This window comes from Canis lupus, chromosome 1 (assembly GCF_003254725.2).
Source record: "Canis lupus dingo isolate Sandy chromosome 1, ASM325472v2, whole genome shotgun sequence".
Classification (NCBI taxonomy): Eukaryota; Metazoa; Chordata; class Mammalia; order Carnivora; family Canidae; genus Canis; species Canis lupus.
Genome location: NC_064243.1, coordinates 73,189,008 through 73,202,446, shown reverse-complemented (window position 1 = coordinate 73,202,446; position 13,439 = coordinate 73,189,008). Strand labels below are relative to the sequence as shown.

At 42.0% G+C, this 13,439-nt stretch overlaps 1 long non-coding RNA gene across 1 annotated transcript; it reads left to right on the top strand.

Annotated features, from left to right (window-relative positions):
* Positions 1-402: 402 nt before the first annotated feature.
* On the top strand, positions 403-13,233 carry LOC112643831 (uncharacterized). Its single transcript, XR_004810735.2, has 4 exons — positions 403-650; positions 8,382-8,519; positions 9,780-10,045; positions 13,103-13,233. It is a non-coding gene; the product is annotated as an uncharacterized LOC112643831 (long non-coding RNA).
* The last annotated feature ends 206 nt before the right edge of the window (positions 13,234-13,439 follow it).

Here is a 13,439-nt window from a genome sequence, read left to right as displayed (position 1 = left end):
ACGTAACTAAATGAATGTGCTATAGTGGATGCCATCATAAAACGACCCTTAGTTGTGGGAGGGCTGGTATGAGATAAAAAGCTTCAGAATTTTCTCACAAATAAAAACTGGCCACTCTAGTTTTGCCAACTACGTGTGTGTATTTCCTCATCTAGACAGCATCTGAATTAGGGGAAATAGCCCAGCTGCTTCTTTATGTTGTGGTGAGCGGGTGCAGAGGACGAGACGACAGCGCCCTAACAGCCAGCACCGGCGGGCAGCAGACCTGGGGAGCGCCAGGCGCAGGGAAAACCAGAGGCAGCGGAGCAGCTCGTGGGCGGGCCTGGCGGGCCGGGGCGGGCCGGGGCGGGCCGGGGGCGGGCCGGGCAGCTGCGCGTGCGCTCTGAGGAGCTCCTGCCGCCTCCCGCGAGCCTCGGGACACGGCGGCGGATTGAGGGCTTGCCCGGGCCCAGGCTCGGCTCGTGCGGCGCGGCGGCTTCTACGCGGCCCTCATTCCCACGCCACCTGCTCCTGCCCCGCGCCTTCCTCCCGCGCCTCTTGCCCTGCTCTCTGGGCTCCGCAGCGGGCCTGCCTCCTCCGAGGCAACCAACGCTCGTCTCTCCCTGTCAGTGAAATTGTCTAAGACGCCTTATCTCTGGCCATTGCTGTGTGTAAGTGTACACACACACACACACACACACACACTTATCTGCCACAGCAAATGCATATAATTATATATTATTCACGCATACGTTATGTTATGTATGTATGCACACATATGCATGTATATGTAATATATTACATATATGTACATAAATGTCATATAATATTATATCATTATAATATATTTAATATATTACACATATGCATGCAATGTGTTATATCACATATATGTTATATCATATAATATATGCAATATATAACATGCACATAACATGCTATACTACATATATGTATGTGAAGTGTCATATTATTATATGCAATATATTACATACATGTATATTAGTTACACTGTTATATATGCATGCATATATGTTATATATGCATCTGTAATATATTACATACATGTATATAATATGTCATATTACCAATATGTTCATATATTGGGACGCCTGGGTGGCTCAGAAGTTGAGCATCTGCCTTTGGCTCAGGGCGCGATCCTGGGATCCGGGATCAAGTCCAGCATTGGGCTCCCTATGTGGAGCCTGCTTCTCCCTCTGCCTGTGTCTCTGCCTCTCTCTCTGTGTCTCTCATGAATAAATAAATAAAATCTTAAAAAAATATGTTCACATGTATGTAATTATAGACACTATTAATTATATGCACACACTCATACACAGTATATGCATATAATTACATGAACATATATTATTATACACTTGATACATGTATGTATGATATATGTATATATAATATATGCTACATATTTGTACATAATATATCATATATTATTAATGCATACAATATATTATACATGATTATATAAAAATATAATTATATATAAAATTGCATACATATTCACATTATTGCATATATGTTTAATTTATATATTTAATTTATAAGCTCACATGGTTTATCTCTTTTTTCTTGATTTATTGAGATGTAATTGACCTATAGTATTGCGTAATTTAAGGTGTACACCATGTTGATTGATGCACTCAACATATTGTGAAATGATTACCACTATAGAGTTAACGAACACCTCCATTGCTTCAGTTAATTACTATTTCTTTTTTTGTGGTGAGCATATTTAAGATGTCCTCTTTTAGCAACTTCCAAATATACAATGCCATATGGTTAATTAACTCCAGTCACCATGCTGTACATTGGATCCCAGAACTTAATCATCTTATAACTGAAAATTTGCATGTTTTGACCAACATCTCCTCATTCCCCCACGCAGCCCCTGACAATCACTACTCTCCTCTCTGTTGCCATGAGTTCAGCTTTTTTAGCTGAACATACAAGTGCTAGCACACGGTATTTGTCTTTCTCTGTCTGACTTATCTCACCTAGCATAATGGCTCAAGGGTCCATCCATGTTGCAAATGGCAGGATCTCCTTTTTCATGGCTAAATAGTATTCCACTATATATGTACACCACATTTTCTTTATCCATTCATTCACTGATTGACCCTTAGGCTGTTTCCATATCTTGGCTATTTTGAATAAGGCTGCAGTGGATACAGGGGTGCAGATATGTCTTTGAGATCCAAATTTCATTTTCTTTGGATAGACACCCTATATGGGTTATCTCTGTCCTTCTAAATCTTACCTGTCCTTAAACATCTTTGATCAAATATCATTTTTCTATGAATCATTCCCAGTTTTCCCAGTCACAAATACTTTCCTTTTCTGCAAATTTCCATTGCTCTTTCAGTTCCCTGACAAAGGTACAAATAGCTTACATATTTCTTCCCTGATAGACTGCACACTGTTCTTGTCACTTTAGTGTAATAATTGTTGTTGACATATTTGTATTTCAACAGGAACTTTCTTAAGAAACACAATGCTGAACTTAAAAGATTTGAGAGTTGCCAGCTAAGGTATGAGGGCAGGTTAGTCCTATTAATTAGGGGCAGGTTTTATTTGTGACTCCAAATCCCATTCTGTGGACAGAGGCCTCATCTACTTATACCTGAAACTTGCTTTGCCTTTATTCTTAATACGTGGGGATTGAGGTTGAAGAATTGGATTCTTATGGAAAATGCTCTTCTTGGATACTTTCTGTTGGCCTTTCTTATGCACAAACCACCCACAAACTTAGTGGTTTAAGATAGTAATAAGATATTATTTTTCAAGCTACTGTGGTTGGCAAACAGTTCCTTTGATGGTTTATTGCAAGGTCACTTGAGCAGCTATATTCATCTAGGGGTCAGGTGGGCCAGAGGGTCCAACATGATCTCACTCACATGACTGGTGGGTGATACAGGCTCTTGACCTGAGTACCTGGGTTCTCTAAAATGTGATCTCTCACCCTCCAAGAGGCTAGGCTAGCTTCCTGACGTGGCAGCCTCAAGGTACCATTCCAAAATGGCAAGAACCGAAGCTACAATCTCTCTTTGTACCAAGGCTCCAGATTTCATACAATATGAATTCTACAATGTCACATGACAGCCCATACTGGAAAGGTAGGGAAACAGATGCCACCTTCAATGGGAGGAGCTGCAAAGCCTTTGCGGCCCTGTGAAATCAACCAGACACCTGTGCAGCATCTCTGTCATTAGACTCAGTAACTGAGGTCACCAGCCCTACTTTGCAGAAGTCTTCTACTTATTCTCCTTTCAAAGGGACAGAGGAAGATATGATATCCTTGAAGACTTTTCTTTGCCCAGAGATAGGAGACAAATGATTTCCCTACACAACACTAGACTGAACTGAATGGAATTATCCAATGGTATGATATCCTTAAAGACTTCTCTCTTTGCCCAGAAGTAGGAGTTACTGAGTTGTCTCATCTGTGAGGAAGAACCCTATGTTGGCCGACCACCATGTATTTCAGGAAAACTAACCACTTACCCCTAAGTGATGGCAGGAGACTACACACATTGCTAAACCATTTCTTGCAAGTGGTGGTAACGTCCGAAAGACTGAATCTTGAAACCTACAAATATGAAGTAACTAGCAAAGTATCATCAAAAAACTATATTTAAAAAATGCTGAGCTTGCCTGAGAAGAAGCTGTGAGGGGAGAGGAAAGTCAAATAGTTTCCCCCAATATAGCTTTTCTCTGTCCCAACAGTTTGTAATAAGAATGTGTAAGATGCAGTAAATTCCCTTGTCATAACCCTGCACCCAGACATAAGGGAGCATTTCCTGTAATATCCCTTTGCTCAGTTAGGGAGGGGAAACATATGAGAATCTCATCCAGTGCCTCTTTCAGTGCTCACAACCACATTAGAGGAAAGAATTAGCATTGTATAGTTCAGGAAGTAGCCCCTAAGAGGTTAAGAAATTGTCCACTGTCTGACAGCTAGTAAGTATTAGAAGTAGAATTGCTCTCAGTACCAGGTCTATCTGAAGCTAGACTCACCACCACGGTCCTATTTCCTGGGAGGATGGATGCAGAAGATCTGCCAGAGAGATCATGGCTTGGATAAAGGAATACAAGCAACCAAGGACTTGGAAGAAAAGAATCCCAGAGAGCAAAGCATTGGAGGGTTTTGGGATGGCCTGAAAGCACAATGGGATGCCATTCCTGTCTTTAGAAGAAAGATCCAATGAAGAAAGATTATTGAAGTAAAGAGAGAGCATGCATGAGATCGAGAGAGAGTGAGAGAGAGAGAGAGAGAATGGCTACAACCTGCAAATGTACACTCTGGCCCTCAACAAGGTCTTGCTGACCCAGAGGCATTTCCCATTAGCCAAGGGGAGGTTCAAAGCTCCTTCTGGGGTGTAGTCCTGGCCAGTCTGGGCTTTCCAGCCAAGCGTGTGATATGACTAGGGTAGTTTAGAGTGACTTTGGAAAAAGCTATCATCAATTCTCCTCAGTTTGGTCTGGCAGTGAGTGGGGAAATCACTTGTCTTCTTAAGTAAGACCTTGTGCTTTGCAAGGTACTGTCATCCGGTTACTGCATATTCATAAACATCTGGGTACAATCTACTGAGATATTTTTTGCCTTGTTTCACTTTGGGTGGGCATATCAAAGACCTATGCCCAGCCCACATAGCCCTGGAGGGGTCATGGCCTCCGAGGGAATGTCTAGTGGCTGCCTGGGGACTGATCTCCAGCACTGAAGCCTTGGAAGGAGAAAGGGAGAATCTTCCATTGCCCAGTCTGAGGCTGAAGTCTACATCTCAAAAACTGTTGTATTTTTTCTGCTTATCCAGTGTGTGCTTATGACTGACTCATGATAATGGTTGGACTGCTCAGTAGCAGGATTATAAGCAGAAGAAGTGAGAGAAGCTAGTCTCCCATAGACTAAGGGCCAATATAATGAGGGATTCTCCTCTCGTGTGATGGAGGAGAGGAGAAAGCCCACAAGTACAGACATCAGATGTTCTGCTAGTCACATAGGTAGGAACCTAGAACCAGATTTATTTGCTCTGGACATCTAAGAGATTGGTATATCTCTTATACTCAAGGGTTGTGGGGGCAAATTCACTCATTACATATATATTTATTTAGATACTCTCTCATAGTATTTTTGGATCCTTTTGTGTTCTTTAGTCTTACTTCTGCTAAGTTCTTGGAGAGGCTAAGATCATTCCTTATAGTTGTGTATCCTTTGGACCTCGGCTCACACGTTGGCCTGAGTGGACACGTGTTGTTTTTTTGATACTTGCAACATACCGAAAGCTTATTAAAGATTATTAAAAGATTAGTAAATTTCCCAACAGTTTTAACAAAAGGAACCAACCTAATAGTGCTAATTGTGCAGCTGAGGGACACCCTGCTAGTCCTAGCAGCTGGCACATGGTTCTCTATGCTGTCCTGCACTTAGGATGGCAGCTGTCTTGGCACATTCTGGACATACACCAGTTGACTCACCCCACCCGGAAGAGTCAGCCCTGCCTCTGTGACATCCATGACCACCTGGAGAGATTTTTGTCCAGCTTTAGAAAGCTTTTTGTGCAGCTTTAGAAAATACACTGCCCAGTTAGTAATAACCTCTTCACCCTTTCCTTCATTCCAGTACTCTCTGGTGGCCCAAATCCTCTGGAAACCAACACCGATCGCCTGTGGTTTAGGATTCTGAGCAGAGTTTCTTTTTCAAGGGAAGGATTATATGCGCTGGGTGACATTGACTTAGTCTGCTGTATCCTCAGTGTTCAGCAAGGCAGGCTTCGCTCATTTATGTCATGTGAGTAGTGGTGCATGAGTGGTGTGGACAGAGCAGGCTGCTCTCATTCTCAGAGGCCACATTTCCACAGTGGGCACTGGGAAGTCATAGCTGTCAAACTGAGTCACTCAGTGTAATACCTTTCCTATGCTCCAGTATGAGAGAGAGTGTGTGTGTAGGGAAACTCAGAGTCCATTCCTCCACTTGCTCTGAAGGTGTTTGCCAAGAGGAACTACGGAATTTTTGAATATTTTATTTATTTATTCATGAGAGATACACACACAGAGAGGCAGAGACACAGGCAGAGGGAGAAGCAGGCTCCCTCTGGGGAACCCGATGTGGGGCTTGATCCTGGGACCAGGACCATGTCCTGAGCTGAAGGCTGATGCTCAACTGCTGAGCCATCCAGGCATCCTGGAAATACAGAATTTTGAGGAGAAAGAGGTTTTGAACAAGTTAACATAGACTGAACTTCAGCATCATGGATACTATCCAACTTGGCAACTTGGCTTTCCATTTGGGAAATGAGGAAGTAGGGCAATTTACTTATAGGCTGTGTCCTTAAAAAATTTTGTTCTATTTTCCAAGCATATAAGGAGTACATATTTATTGTAGAAAATTTAGAAGAACCAAAAAATACAAAGACAAAATTAAAATCACTTATAATTTCACTATTAATACATGTGTGTAAGATGAAAATAAATACTATATATGTATATTGTTGGCAAGGTATATAATATCATATGATATGTAATCTATTATAGAATATTATATTGCATTTTATTACTATTTTTCCTACAAAATTGGGAAAATATATGTATATGCTGTGTTACAACTTACATGGTATGTAATTTCAGACTCTCTTTTTAAAAAAGATTTTATTTATTTATTTGACACAGAGAGAGAGAGAGAGAGAGCACAAGCAGGGGGAGTAGCAGGCAGAAGGAGAGGGAGAAGCAGGAAGCCCAATATGGGGCTTGACCCCAGGACCCTGTGATGATGACCTAAGCCGAAGACAGACACTTAACTGACTGAGCCACCCAGGTGCCCCCAGACTCTCTCAAATGTGGATAATATGAGTAAATATTTAATGGAAGAATAAATGAATGAACTTTTACATTAATGAATAAATGCGTGACCAGGTTCATCCAACTGGCAGGGGAAGACTTCTAACCCTTCTGAAAATTGTAAACTAGAAGAAATCTGAGAGATTCAGAGTAGCCTCCTCATAATAGAATGATATTCCATTTCATCTGACTCCGTCCCCAAATCATGCAAACACACACACACACACACACACACACACACACACATCCATCATTTAAACACTAGCTCACACTTATGTCACTGTGAACTTGCCTGAATGGGCAATCAGCTTCTATAGACTCAACTCTCAAAAATACAAATGATGACACTTCTGTACCTCTGTTTCTTTGCTACTTCCTCTTACTCTTTTACCTTTCTCTCTCTCTCTCTCTCTCTCTCACACACACACACACACACACACAGAAACACCCCCCCCCCCACTACCACCACCACCTTTTTACTTATGTCACTTATGTGGGAGCTCTTATGTAATACCAGAGATTTCAACATTGCTTATGTTGGGCTGAATATTAGGTGTTATCTTTCTTTTTTTCTTTTTTGGCATCATAATCTTTCTCTTCAGAGATAATCTATGATTTAACAAATAAAGCTTCAAATAAAAACTTACCCTTTTTTTTCTGAGGTCAACTGCATCTGACTAAAACAAGTAATATATTGCTTCGAGATGTCAGTTGTGCTTCTCCGCCTTCAAAATATTGCAGAAATAAAAAATGGGGAAAAAACATAAGCCAAAAAAGGGGAATTTAAATCAAACCTCATTTCCCTCTCCAATTTTGTTAAGAGGTTAACAACAGGGTTCTGACATCAGAGACCTGACATGAATCCTGACTTTACCACAATCAGCCAGGTGACCTCGAACATTTACCCCAGCCTCCTAAAGTTCCAGTTTCCTTACTAATAAAATGGCATAATAGTGTCCTCTTTTATAAGATTATTGTGAGGATTAATCAAGATACTAGGTGTGCAGTCCTTAGAACAAGGACTTTTAAATACTAAATACTAATGATTATAATTCTATGATTGGTCTGTCTTTTCCTTTTAAAGTTTTCATTTATTTGTGAGAGACACAGAGAGAGAGAGAGAGAGAGAGAGACAGACAGACAGACAGAGAGGCAGAGACAAAGACAGAGGGAGAAGCAATCCCAGTGGGACTCAATCCCAGGACCTCGGGACAACCTCAACTACTGAGCCACCCAGGCATCCCTGTTGTTGGTTTTCTCTTAATGTCAGTATTATTGGGCTAGTATTGAACTCAAAACCAAAAAATTGTAGAATGAATCCATAAAACTCATATAAACTTCCTTCTGAAATATTAATTTAATTTCTTCTCATAAAGGTAAGATAAAATCAAACATATATAACACTTATGACAGGGGTGGAAAGCGTTCAGACAATTTCTTGCTCGTAAAAGGAATCCAATTGTAAAAAGAAATGAGTATACAATCAGACTTTCCTAGGATTTCTAACTACAGCATGTCACGATCCATAAGGCTGTTTCATCTCTTGGTTTCAGGACAAACACCCAGATTATAAATTAATGGCCTTCATAGGCGAATCACCCAGTGCTGCCAATATTGCTTCAGAGTGACTACAAGAGAAACTTGATTCTGTTAAAGATCCAGTTACAGAGGAGAACGTCAAAGCCGATGAGGTATGATGCTGTCATGGGATTCGGGTTCAGCACCATGAAACTGATCATCCATGAGTCACTATTTGGCTCAAATGCGGGAGCCTCCAGGGAGCACTAACAGGATTCGCAAGTGTTCTGGTAATACCACCATTGCACAAACCATGAGACCAGGGAAGAGAGCCCAAGGGGGGATCACATTTCAGGGCTTCACTCTTTCTGACACATTCAGAGCATCAGAGCTCAGGAGAACACGGTGTTGATCAGTGTTTGGTGTTGAATGAGGGGGCCAGTTAGAAGACAGGACAAAAAGGTGGTTTCTCCCTTCCAGAGAGCTTACCATTCATTTATGAGAGAGATACGAGATCAGGCATGGGGGCAAGAGAAATCCCCTCAGGTCTCCTAAGACTTGACAGGGGATGTGAAATGGACAATAGAGTCTGAAGGGAGAGACAACGGCCAGATCCTGAAGCTTGTCCATCCATGGCCCCTCCTGAAGGCCTGTGACATCCTCGTGACCCATCTGAGACCAGTGAAACTACCCTTTCCCTACAGACTCAGCTGAAATTAGACTGTGACAGCCACATTTGCTTTGCCCATTCTTCTCCTTCATAAATGTGTCTGTTGTCCTGGGGCCATCTTGGTTTGCTTTCTCCAGCCTGCCAAAAATGGCATTCTTTGTCACAGAGACTCTCAAAGGTACCTTTGTCAGTGTCGCTCTTCCCAGAGTGGGCACAACAGAATCCCGTGGGTTCTGTTCCTTTTTAGAACAGATTTGTTTTATTTGTTAATGTGATGAGTTCATTGCTTGGACTGTTTCTTCATGGACATACATGTATCTTTTAGTGCTCTTGCAGCTGTGCTTAATTCTCAACTAGAAAATATCAAATGGCTCATGCCCTGAAGAGGGCTAGCCCATCGGTCAGATGGAGAGCCTGAGAATCTGGCATGAGAGCCACCATTTTCCACCACAGCTTTCTGATATACCTTCACAAGTAAGCCACTGAACTCTGGATTTCAGTTTGTGGACAGAGCTGAGCTGTGACCTAGTTGTACCTTTAAGCTCAAAGTTTGATTGCTGATTGCTTGATATTTTATATATGTGTATATCACATATGAAGCAATACATGTATCTATATATATCAACCAGGAAACGTGTAAATATTTCTTGATTGTCTTGAGGATTAAAGTGATATGGACATAATGTCCTCTAAGTACAATGCCTGGTGCCCTAAGTCACTCAATAAGTACATGATGAATGCATTATTATTTTTATGCACATAGGCATGCATATTGCTCAAGCCAACCCTGCCTTTTAAACCCTTCGTTGAGCTCAGTCCTGGTGAATGAATATGATAACTGAAGGGATCCAGCTGCTTCCCTTAACCATGCATGATTCCTGGTACTTGTGCTGGACACTTTGGAGCCTTCCCATCTGGTGCCCTGGAACTGTTGGAGCCTTGGACTGGGAGTTTGAGGCAGTTCATCCCCACCTACTCAACACAAGAGGGTGAGAGCCCCTCTTCCTGTTGGGGCAGCATTAGGAGTGGGTAAGTTCCTGGCAAGCTGACTTGCTCCTTGGAATGAGTTTTCCTATGGGACAATGTGTTACATGGTATTTGGTTTCTTGGAGCAGTCCACAAAAGAATCTTGTATGAGGAAATACATGGCACATTCAAATTGGATAATCTGGGAGGGTTTAGTAAGGGGATTGTTTACAAAGATGCGGACAGGCTATAGAGAAATCACAAAGGATAGTGCAGCAGCCTGGAGAATTGCAATGAGAAGCCTTAGGTGCCACGGTGAGAGTGGTTACCAAAACTTGGAGACAGGTGCACCTGGGTGGCTCAGTGGTTGAGCACCTACCTTTTGCTCAGGGTGTGATCTTCGGGTCCTGGGATCAAGTCTCACATTGGACTCCCTGCAGGGAGCCTACTTCTGCTTGTGTCTCTGCCTCTCTCTCTGTGTCTCTCATGAATAAATAAATAAAATCTTAAAAAAAATAAATAGAAAAAGCCTTGAAGACAGAGAGCTTAGTGGGGAGGGCCACCAGCCAGGCCCCTGCAGCAGAGAGACCACTACCAGGTTGTGTTACCTGGGCAGGGAGCCAAGGGAGTCCACATCCCCTTCCCCATCTCTCCCCATTGGGTGAACCCATCCAGAAGCCAAAACAACCAGGGGACCAGTCGGTATAGACAGTTCAGATCAGCCTTTTGGGATGGAACAGGTTGGAAGCCAGTAGAGTGAAGAAGATCCCCAATCATAACATGATTTTCTGAAAGGTCTCTAGAACCCAATCACTGTTGTTCCTAAGGGAAATCTGTAAGCCACAAAGGTACAAATTTTTTTTTAGTAGCCACATTTAAAACATGTAAAAAAAAAAGAAGAAGAAATTAATTTTAATAACATTTTATTTAACTTTATAAAACTATAGCATTCTAACATATAATCAGTATAAAATTTATTAATAAGGTATTTTCCTTTTTTTTTTAAATAAAGTCTTGAGAATCTGATATGTATTTTATGCTTACAGTGTATCTTTTTTTTTTTTTAAAGATTTTATTTATTTATTCATGATAGTCACAGAGGAGAGAGAGAGAGAGGCAGAGACACAGGCAGAGGGAGAAGCAGGCTCCATGCACCAGGAGCCCGACGTGGGATTCGATCCCGGGTCTCCAGGATCGCGCCCTGGGCCAAAGGCAGGCGCCAAACCACTGCGCCACCCAGGGATCCCTTTTTTTTTTTTTTTTTTTTTTTTAAAGAATTTTTTTTTTTTTAAAGATTTTTTTTTTTTTAAAGATACAGTGTATCTTAAGTCAACCACCCACGTCCTGGGTGGCTGGTAGTTACCATATTGGACAGTGCAGGCCTAATATATTTTAAATACTTAACTAAATATCAAATATTATTATTAAAAAGAGCAGTGATTGAGAAGCATACTTCGCCCTGGCTTTGAGGCTGGGAAGGTGATGGAAGCTTTGGAGGCTGGTATCAAATAAAGGCCTGATGGTCTCGTCTGCCAGCTTCCTTCCTGCACCTTGACATGCCTCACATAGCAGTCTATAAGTTTACCAGCTGGAAAACAGGACTTCCCCTAGGAAATTCTGCTCTTGCCAAGACCTGGACAAGAGGTTTCTGTCCTAAGCCCCTGGCTTTTTAGGACTCTTGCCTTCCCCTAGCCTTGCTTTTCTCATAGGATGAAGACATCAAGAGATTCAGGGGATGTGTCCTCTCAGAACGCCATCTAGACAGGAGTGTGGCATTTCTAGAACTCCCTTCAGAGTGCCCCTATTTAGACTCCAGAGTTCCCTATACTAGTGACCTTGAACCTTCTTCCAGAGCCTAGATGTGATTCTTCCTTATGCCTGTCCTCTCAAGGGCAGGTCAGGGTGCATGGCCCTAAGCTTGGTGGTGGCACAGGGGCAGCTGTGTGATGTTAGGTATGGACAGATTTTGGATGTGCAGGCTGGGGAGTCCACTCAGGTCCTCTGGCTGGGGAATGGAGCTGGGGTGGCAAGAGAGGAGGAGTAGTTGGAGAGCAGAGGGCTACTGCCAGTTTTAGCATGGAACACTAACGAATCTGAGAAACCTGCATTGAAACCTGGCCTCTGGAGTACAGTGGAGGGAGGAGGATGGAAGATTACATACTGAGTAATTTGTCAGCTTGATTTATAACTTTGAAGTGTTTATGTGGCATCTCCATTTGGACTCTCCCAAGCCTGCAAATGCTCTGGAAAGGCCTCTTGAGCTGCCTGGAGTGCAGGCTCCCTTTGCATTGATTTCAGATTGGGTAGAGGCCCTGGAGTATCCTCTCTATCGTTGAAATACAGCCCTCACCCTCACCCTGAGAAAGAGCCAGAAACTCCATAAGATGCAGTAAGCTATGTTCCTTCCCCATCTTTGTATTTGTGCTTACTTTCCCTAAAGTAATCAACAGAGTTAATGATAGAGGATCTGTGAACAAGCTTAATGTCCCATGATAAGGGTTTAGACAAATAAATCAAGTACACAGATCCAATGCCATACTCTGTATCTATTAAAACATTTTAGAAAAATAATTGACAGTTTTGGAATAACAATAATAATACTCAAAACGATAATAATAGGGACAACTCCCATTCCTTGAGTGCTGCCTGGCTGTGGGGCAGTGTACGCAGCAGCTGACTTGTACCATCTCACTCGGCTTCACAACCACATGGTGGGTTATTAGTTCAAGGTATCAGCAAGGGACCTAAGCTTGGGAGGATTTAATTGTACAAGAGCATGTGGATTAGAGAATTGTTCTCTGAGTCTTTTGAATTGGGCCTCAGTTTCTACACAGGGAGGAGGTGGGGTCTTCTAGAATTGCAGGGCCCCCGTTTTCCTAAGAGAAGGGAAACCTGAACTCCTTTTTTTATTGAGATATTATTGATATATAATGTGGAAATTGAAGGTATACAAAGATGTCAGTTTGACACATTTATAAATTGCCATATGATTCTCCTCTGCAGAATTGTATAATCACCTTTGCTTTTTTTTAATGGTGAGAACATTTATAATCTAGTCTTTTAGGAACTTTGAAGTATATAATCAGCATTGTTGACTATAATCACTCTGCTTTGCATTAGATCTCCCAAATGTACTCATCTTCATCTTGCAAGTTTGTATCCCTAAACAACATCCCCCCAGTTCTCCAACCCCTAGCTCCTGGCAACTACAATTCTAATGTCTGTTTTGATGAATTCAGCTCTTCTATATTCCACATGTAAGTATAAATGATATCATACAGGCTCTGCCTTCCTCCATATGATTTGTCTCAGTGTGATGTTCTCAAAGTTCATCCATGTTTTGCAGGTGGCAAGATTTCCTTCTTTCCTGTGGCTAAACGATATTGCACTGTATATGTACACCACATCTTTATCCATTCATCCATTGATGGGCACCTAGATTGTTGCCACCTCTTGG